This window comes from Centroberyx gerrardi, chromosome 20 (genome assembly GCF_048128805.1).
Source record: "Centroberyx gerrardi isolate f3 chromosome 20, fCenGer3.hap1.cur.20231027, whole genome shotgun sequence".
NCBI classification, from domain to species: Eukaryota; Metazoa; Chordata; class Actinopteri; order Beryciformes; family Berycidae; genus Centroberyx; species Centroberyx gerrardi.
The window spans coordinates 1,128,643-1,136,900 of NC_136016.1; positions in this window are offsets into that span (position 1 = coordinate 1,128,643).

Genomic DNA, 8,258 nt, shown 5'->3' on the forward strand with positions numbered 1-8,258 from the left:
GGATCTTAAAAATGTTATTGTATGGCCAAATTTGATTGGAGCTGCATGAACTCCTAACCCTAACCCTTGTTATGCAAGTCCCAAATAAAGGTTCGCACATGATCCTTACCTAGTTTCATAACAATAACTCAAATTGTCTTTGAGTTATAAGCCATTATGTAATAGGCCAGGCCCACATGCGTGAATCTCAACCAAACGTGAGTTTTTCCCACAGCACAGTCGAGGGCATCATGGGGCAAATTCAAGTCAGGCAGTCAGTCAGTCATCTGTCGCTTCGTACATATTAACCCATCTTCTGCTGCCCTACAAACTTTAACAGTAGGTAACGTTATTACCTTGTGCTATTTTAGTAACGTTAGTGGAATTTGGTCATTTAACCGATAACCGCGTGGCAATGCTTCAATGCATAGAATTGAATTGAATTGAATTGAACACACGCGTCATGGGTCTGTACAGGATCTGTGCTTTTTGTCTACTACCTGGCCCTAGACTATGTGTACCACATTTCATTACTATGGTCAACCCAGATCAGATATATTGATTTTTGGTGTTTGTGGCACCCCCTAATGATTGATCTTGACCCACTTTTGCCCACATGCTCAATGACCTCTATTGAAGATATACACCAACTTTTATGATGACTGGACAACGTTGTGTTGAGTTACAGTCAATTGAGTGTTAGGCCACGCACCTCATACAAGTTCATTGGTTCACAGGGCCACCATTTTTTTATTGGATATGGCTGGTTTATGCAATATGTGTGCAGGTTAGTCTGATTACGCTGTGTGCCAAATTTGGTGTTTGTGTGGTGTTTTGATTGGTCAAAATTGGAAAAAACTGTTTTCAAATTATGCAAAATAGCAAAACATCCATCTAGACTGACTTTGGTGGTCCAATTGACAAATTTGTAGAGCACAATCATGAAAATATGTCATGTCAATCATACTTACAGTGTACAAATTATGGCCTTTCAAAATTGACTAATAATTGCAGCGCCACCACCAGGCCGATTAGGGTAATATTTGCTGTGAAACCAATATCCAATACCAATATCAATCATTGTACCGGTTTTCTCTAGTATGTGTCATCTCATGGTAATTTGTGTTGCAGCGGAAAACAATTGACTGTGATCCCACAGCATTGTCCTCTTAAACCGTCTGTTACAGAAAAAAATTGAAATTGTCATACCTTCATTAGTAAACAGACAAATTTTTATATCTTGAATTGAGTGTACAGTAGATCGAAATGTCTAGCTGCAAATTGTTTGATGTATTTGACAATGTGACATGATAGTGTGATCAATCTTTATTAAACTAAAGACAAATGATGTCTGTACTCTCAAGATGATGTCTTTAAAGCCATGTTTAAATTAATTAATATGGGATACATATATATATTCTGAGACTTTCAGCATAGGTTGGACTGTCTCAAAACATTGTTTTGTTTCCCCACTCTGGCACGTGAGAGCCAGTGGCCTTGTGGTTGAGGCACGGGTCTGCAAAGCACAAGATTCTAAGTTCAAATCCCAGACCTACCCTCACTGAGTCATACATAGCCAAGTAACAGAAAGCAGTCAGCACTTTCATTAAAGAGTCAATCAACACTAAATCATATAGGGAAGAAAACTCTCTAAACTTAATGTTTTGAAACTTTCAAGCATATTGCATTTCTGGCTACACCCAAATCTGTGATATTCAAGCAGGTCTTTGGCATCATCTGTCACAGGGAAAATACCAGATTTGACATCACTAACTGGGGTTTGGCCGCAAGTGCAGCACAGTGGCTCAGCAACAAGATTGTGGGTTCAAATATCCACCCTGGTCTTTTCTGTGTGGAGTTTGCCTATTCTGCCTTTGTTTGCAGTAGATAGATGCAAATGAATGAGCAGAGAATTATATTGCAGGCTACCATATTGACAAAATGAGTTCAATTTAATTGTTAAGTTTTGTCACTGCCTCCTTTGTTCAAGCATATTCCATGAACAGTGGCAAAAGATATTCTTGGACATTAAGACCACTGAAGATCACTAAAATGCATCAGCTTTTCAAGCCATGCACTCGTTAAGTCATAGTGTGAGCAACACAACAGTGGTGTTACTCCCTCACTGGTTAGTTAATTTAACAACACTAACTTCGAAGCCAGGGTCAACCAGGGTAGGGCCAGCAGGTCCATACTGTGTGTTGCAGTAATGTAGGAAGAACCCTAATCCTAACGTTAAGGACTGCAGAAGTGCCTTCTTATATCAAAGCTATTAACATTTTGACCAAATTACTTCATGAATACCGTATTTCCTCTAATAGTGGCCCGGGCCTTTATTTACCTCAACTGCAGAGGGTACCAGGCCTTTATTGGAAGCAGGCTTATATTAGAGACAGGCCTTTATTTCTAATTCCCTCTGTTTGATAAGTATATTTGCTCATATTTTAGTACAAAGCCTCCTTGTTTTCTGATCTGCTTCTGTTGGGGTACGTTAGGTAGACGTTTTTTTGTTACTGCAATGCATTACGATAATTACGGTAATCGACGACGGCATGCTCCAGAGACTTCCGCCGGCCGAGCCATCTTGTGGCACTTGTACGTTACTACAAACTACAGTTACAAACAGGCACCAGGAGTTTACCGGTATCCACCGTTGTTTGCATGTAAGCTGAAGCTAACTGAAGCTAACTGAACCTGGGCGCCGATGTGTTCCCAGTGATCCGGCCGAGATTTCGGCGGGGGTCCGGGGCTCGGATCGGGAGGATCAATGCGGGTCGTGGGCGCGGTGGAGAGGCAGCGGCGGAGAGAGGAGACGGACACGGTGCAGCTACATACTAGGTTTTGACCTAGTCTTGTTTCCTTTGTTTTTTCCCCCGGCCTGTATTTGAGACCGGCCTTTATTTGTTCGTGTCGACGACTGCCCCAGCCATTATCGGAGACCCGGCTTTTAATTGACTACAGGCCACTATTAGAGGAAATACGGTAGGCTACTACTAGAGCAAGCAACTGTAGACCCATTAAGTCTCATTACAATGACTTTCATACTTTTTGTTTTATAAAATAGTTTTACATGGATGTTATTCACTTCTAATGTACCTTGAGGTGTTCAAATGATAAAAAGTTGAGAGACTGACTTTGTGAACAGAGTAAACACAAAATGTTTCAGATTTTACAACAATATGCCCAACATCAAGAGCATGAACACAAGTTCAGATTTGCTGTTGCAACTGTCTGATAATGTAAAAAGCTATGATTGCTTTTATAATTGCTTGATTCGTGAGAATATATGATGTGGTAGAAATAGGAGATATAATTGAGTAGAAATGTTATCGTAGTTCTTTTTAAATTAATGATAGATGTAGATGATTGCATTTAGTGTGATTGAAAAACTTGTACGGGATATTAAAACTATTTTTTGGATTATGTTTGCACTAGTTCACAGTAGAGATTGACAAGAAAGATTAGTTGTCATGGCAGCCACCTGGCACCTCTCCTTCTCTCTCACTCTCTCTCTCGGTGTGTGGTGGGCATATAGGTTGGACCTGCATTCCGCACGTGGGGAGGTGTGTCCGTCAATCAAGCTGACTACTTATTCCCTGCTGTGCCTGCAGTCTTTGTCAGATCGTAGTTTCTAGTGTGGTGTCTGCCAGCCGCTAGACTGTTGGTTAGTGACCCGTCTTATGAACGAATGTTTATACGCTTTAAGCCAAGTTAACTCTAGAAGTTCTAGTCATAGTTTCGATTGTGTTGTGTGCCTGCTGTCCGAGTCTGATTCCTCGTCTCCTTGTCACAGACTGCCTCCACTGCCACTCTGCCTGGTCCACGCCAGCCACAGCACCTACAGCCTGACCCAAGCCTGGGGACACCGCTGCGCACTCCGCCTCAGCTGCCACTCTGCCCGGTCCACGCCGAGCCACCGCTCCTACAGTCCAAGCCGGGGGACGCCGCTGCTCACCCCGCCTCAGCTGCCACTCTACTTGGCCCACGCCAGCCACAGCTCCAGTGCCCGACCTAACCCGACTCTTGCCCCGAACAGTCTGTCTAAATACACTGCTTGAAAACTAAGCTCCTGTCTGCGTGTCTGTCTTTGGGTTCCCCTGAACTCGTGTCAGTACGATCTGACCAGAATGCACCCAGCAGACGCCAATTCGATCCACCAAGCCATCTCAAACCAGGGAGCGTTAATTGGGCAACATGATCAAGCGCTACGAGATGTCGTTGAAGGTTTACGTGATTTATCTGCTAATGTCGCCAGCCTGCGGAGCGAGCTACACACATCTGTCGTTCAGGGCCAGTCCCCCGATGATTTAGCTGCGCCGGTTTCCAGTGCTGACTTACCTCCTGCTCAGACGTTTCCTCATCGTGAGCCCCATGTTCCCCAGCCGGAGCGATATGATGGAGACCTGGGCTCCTGTGGTTCCTTCCTCCTGCGATGTTCCTTGGTGTTCGAACAACAACCTCTGTCCTATCCTTCTGATCGTGGCCGTATCGCTTTCCTCTTGGGATGTCTGAAGGGAAAGGTGTTGGAGTGGGCGCGTCCGGTGTGGGAAGAACAGTCACCCATATGCTTCTCTTACGGAGCCTTCACTCGGGAGATGAGGAAGGTTTTTGATCATCCGGTTAAGGGCAGGGAGGCTTCGAAACGACTGCTGTCACTCTGTCAAGGTTCCCGAAGTGTAGCGGAGTTTGCTATTGAGTTTAGAACTCTCGCTGCGGAGAGCAGCTGGAACGAGGCGTCACTCCAGGAAGTTTTCCAGTATGGCCTAGGTGAATCCATAAAGGATGAGCTAGTTTCACGGGAGGAGCCTGACAGTCTTGACGCGCTGATTTCTCTTGCCGTTCGCATTGACAACCGTCTCCGAGAACGCAGGAGGGAGAGGAGCAGCTGTATCCTGTTTTCTTCTCGCCATTCGCCGCCTCGTGCTTCCGTTTTCACCCGAGGCCCGTCGACCCTCGAAAACGCCCGAGAGCTGCCGAGGAGAGAGCCAACTGCCCAGCCGGAGCCGATGCAACTCGGGAGAGCCCGCCTCTCTCCGGAGGAGAGACAACGCCGGTTGCGCAATAACTGCTGCTTCTATTGTGGTAAACCAGGCCACTTCATTGACTCCTGCTCCCTGATGCCGCTAAAAGATCAGGCCCCTCAGTAACTGGGAGGAGATTGATGGGCCAAACTACGTGTCATTCCTCCCGTCAAAGAACCCTGCTTCAAGCCTCCTTGGTGTGGAAAGGTAAATCCAACTCTTTTCCTGCTCTTGTTGACTCTGGAGCTGACGGAAGTTTTATTGATTTCTCTGTAGCTGAGCAGCTTAACATTCCCTTGACTGAATTAAAGGTTCCACTTGAAGCCAACGCCCTTAATGGAGAATTGTTAGCTTGTGTCTCTAAGAAGACTGTGCCTGTGACCCTCCACCTGTCTGGTGTCCCCCTGGTTCTTGGTCATCCCTGGCTTGTGATTCACAACCCCCACATTGATTGGACTTCAGGTACTATCTGCAGTTCTTTTTGTCATTCACACTGTCTAAGATCTGCCTCCTAAGATCTGGTCCCTGCCTCTCCCTGTCAGTCCTCCCCAGGTGCTGTGCCTGACCTATCTGCTGTACCTCCAGAGTATCACAACCTCGGAGAGGTTTTCAGCAAGCAGCGTGCCCTCTCACTCCCTCCTCACCGGCCTTACAACTGCGCCATCGAGCTGCGGCCTGGAGCCCCACTGCCTGGAAGCCGCCTCTACAACCCCTCCCATCCTGAACATGAGGCTATGGAGGTCTACATCCAGGAGTCGCTGACTGCGGGTATAATTCGTCCCTCTTCGTCACCTCTAGGGGCAGGCTTCTTCTTTGTGGATAAGAAGGACCATTCCTTGAGGCCTTGTATTGATTTCCGTGGACTGAATGACATAACCATAAAGAACCGCTATCCCCTTCCACAAATCAATTCAGCTTTCGAACCTCTCCATGGAGCCACCATCTTCACCAAGCTGGATTTACGCAACGCTTACCACCTCGTGCACATCCGGGAAGGGGATGAATGGAAGACTGCGTTCAACACCCCCCTTGGCCACTTTGAGTACCAGGTCATGCCTTTTGGGCTCACTAACGCCCCCGCAGTGTTCCAAGCCATGGTCAACGACATCTTGAGGGACATGCTCAACCGTTTCGTCTTTGTATACCTTGACGACATCCTCATCTTCTCCAGGTCTTTTCCCGATCATGTGCAGCATGTCCGTCAAGTCCTGCAGAGGCTCCTGGAGAATAAGCTGTTCGTCAAGGCAAAGAAGTGCGAGTTCCATGTTCCGACCACCTCCTTCCTGGGCTTCATCATCTCTGAGGGACAGGTGCTCATGGACCCGGCCAAGGTGAGAGCTGTATCCGAGTGGCCACAGCCAACCAGCCGTAAACAGCTACAGCGTTTTTTGGGATTTGCTCATTTCTACAGGCGCTTCATCAAGAATTACAGTCGCGTTGCTGCCCCTTTGACGGCCCTCACCTCTACCTCTGTTCAGTTTCTTTGGACCCCTGAGGCGGGTGCAGCCTTCCAGGACCTGAAGACACGCTTTACTTCAGCCCCCATCCTGATCCAGCCAGACCCTTCCCGGCAGTTCGTTGTGGAGGTAGACGCTTCCGACATTGGGGTTGGGGCTGTCCTGTCTCAGCGTTCAGCCACAGACCAGAGGCTTCACCCTTGTGCCTTTCTCTCCCACCGGGTTTCTCCGGCAGAGAGAAACTATGACGTGGGGAACCGTGAGCTGCTGGCGGTTAAGTTGGTGTTGGAGGAATGGAGACACTGGCTGGAGGGCGCTGAGCACCCATTCGTGGTTTGGACTGATCACAAAAACCTGTCCTACATCCAAACTGCCAAGCGTCTGAACTCTCGCCAGGCCAGGTGGGCACTGTTCTTTGGACGCTTTCATTTCACCTCGACTTACCGTCCCGGGTCCAAGAACATCAAGCCTGACGCCTTGTCTCGCCAGCATGCTGCTGATGAGAGTAAGGGGCCTGTGGAGACCATCCTGCCCACCTTCTGTGTCGTCGCCTCGGTTACCTGAGAGATTGAGTCCGCCATCTGGGAGGCCCAGCGCACCCAGCCTGATCCCGGAACTGGTCCTCCCGGGCGTTTGTTTGTCCCTGACTCCGTGTGGTCCCGAGTGCTCCAATGGTCTCATGCCTCCCGTCTCAGCTGTCATCCCGGCGTGAGTCGCACTCTGGAGGTCCTCCGCCGTCACTTCTGGTGGCCTACCTTGGGGAGGGACACTCGTGGTTTCATTGCTGCCTGTTCTGTTTGTGCCCGGAATAAGACTTCCACTCAGCCCAGCTCCGGTCTCCTTCGTCTCCTGCCTGTTCCTCGACGCCCCTGGTCTCACATCGCAGTTGATTTCGTCACCGGATTGCCACCTTCAGAGGGTAACTCAGTCATACTTACCATCATTGACCGTTTCTCGAAGGCTGCTCATTTCGTTGCACTCTCCAAGCTTCCCACTGCCAGAGAAACCGCAGATCTGTTAGTCCAACATGTGCTCCGCCTCCATGGCATTCCCGCTGACATCGTCTCTGACCGTGGACCTCAATTTATCTCCCAGGTATGGAAGGCATTTTGTACTGCGCTGGGCACTACTGCTAGTTTGTCCTCTGGCTTTCACCCTCAGACCAATGGCCAAGTAGAGTGGCTGAACCAGGAGTTGGAGACCACCCTTTGTTGCCTTGCCTCTTCCAACCACTCTACCTGGGCGTCGCAGCTTCCATGGGCGGAATATGCTCATAACTCCTTGATTAGCTCCGCCACAGGTATGTCTCCCTTCCAGTGCTCTCTGGGTTACCAACCTCCGTTATTCCCAGCCCAGGAGGAGGACATCGCAGTCCCGTCAGTGCAGGCCCACATCCGTCGCTGCCGTCGTACCTGGATAACTGCTCGCTCGGTTTTGCTGCAAGCCTCCCAGCGTTACCAAAGGCAAGCCAACCGGCGTCGGACCCCAGCCCCGGAATACCAGCCTGGTCAAAAGGTATGGCTGTCTACCTCTGATTTGCCCTTAAGGACTGAATCTCGTAAACTCTCCCCCAGGTACATTGGTCTCTTCGAAATTGAGAAGGTCCTTAATCCCGCTGTGGTCCGCTTGAAGCTGCCCCGGACCCTCCGGGTTCATCCTGCTTTTCATGTTTCTCGGATTAAGCCTGTCGCTACCAGTGTCCTGTCCCGCCCCCTCCTCCTCCTCGGCTAGTGGATGACCATCCGGCTTACACCGTCCGCCGGCTCCTAGATGTCCACCGCCGGGGCCGTGGATTGCAGTA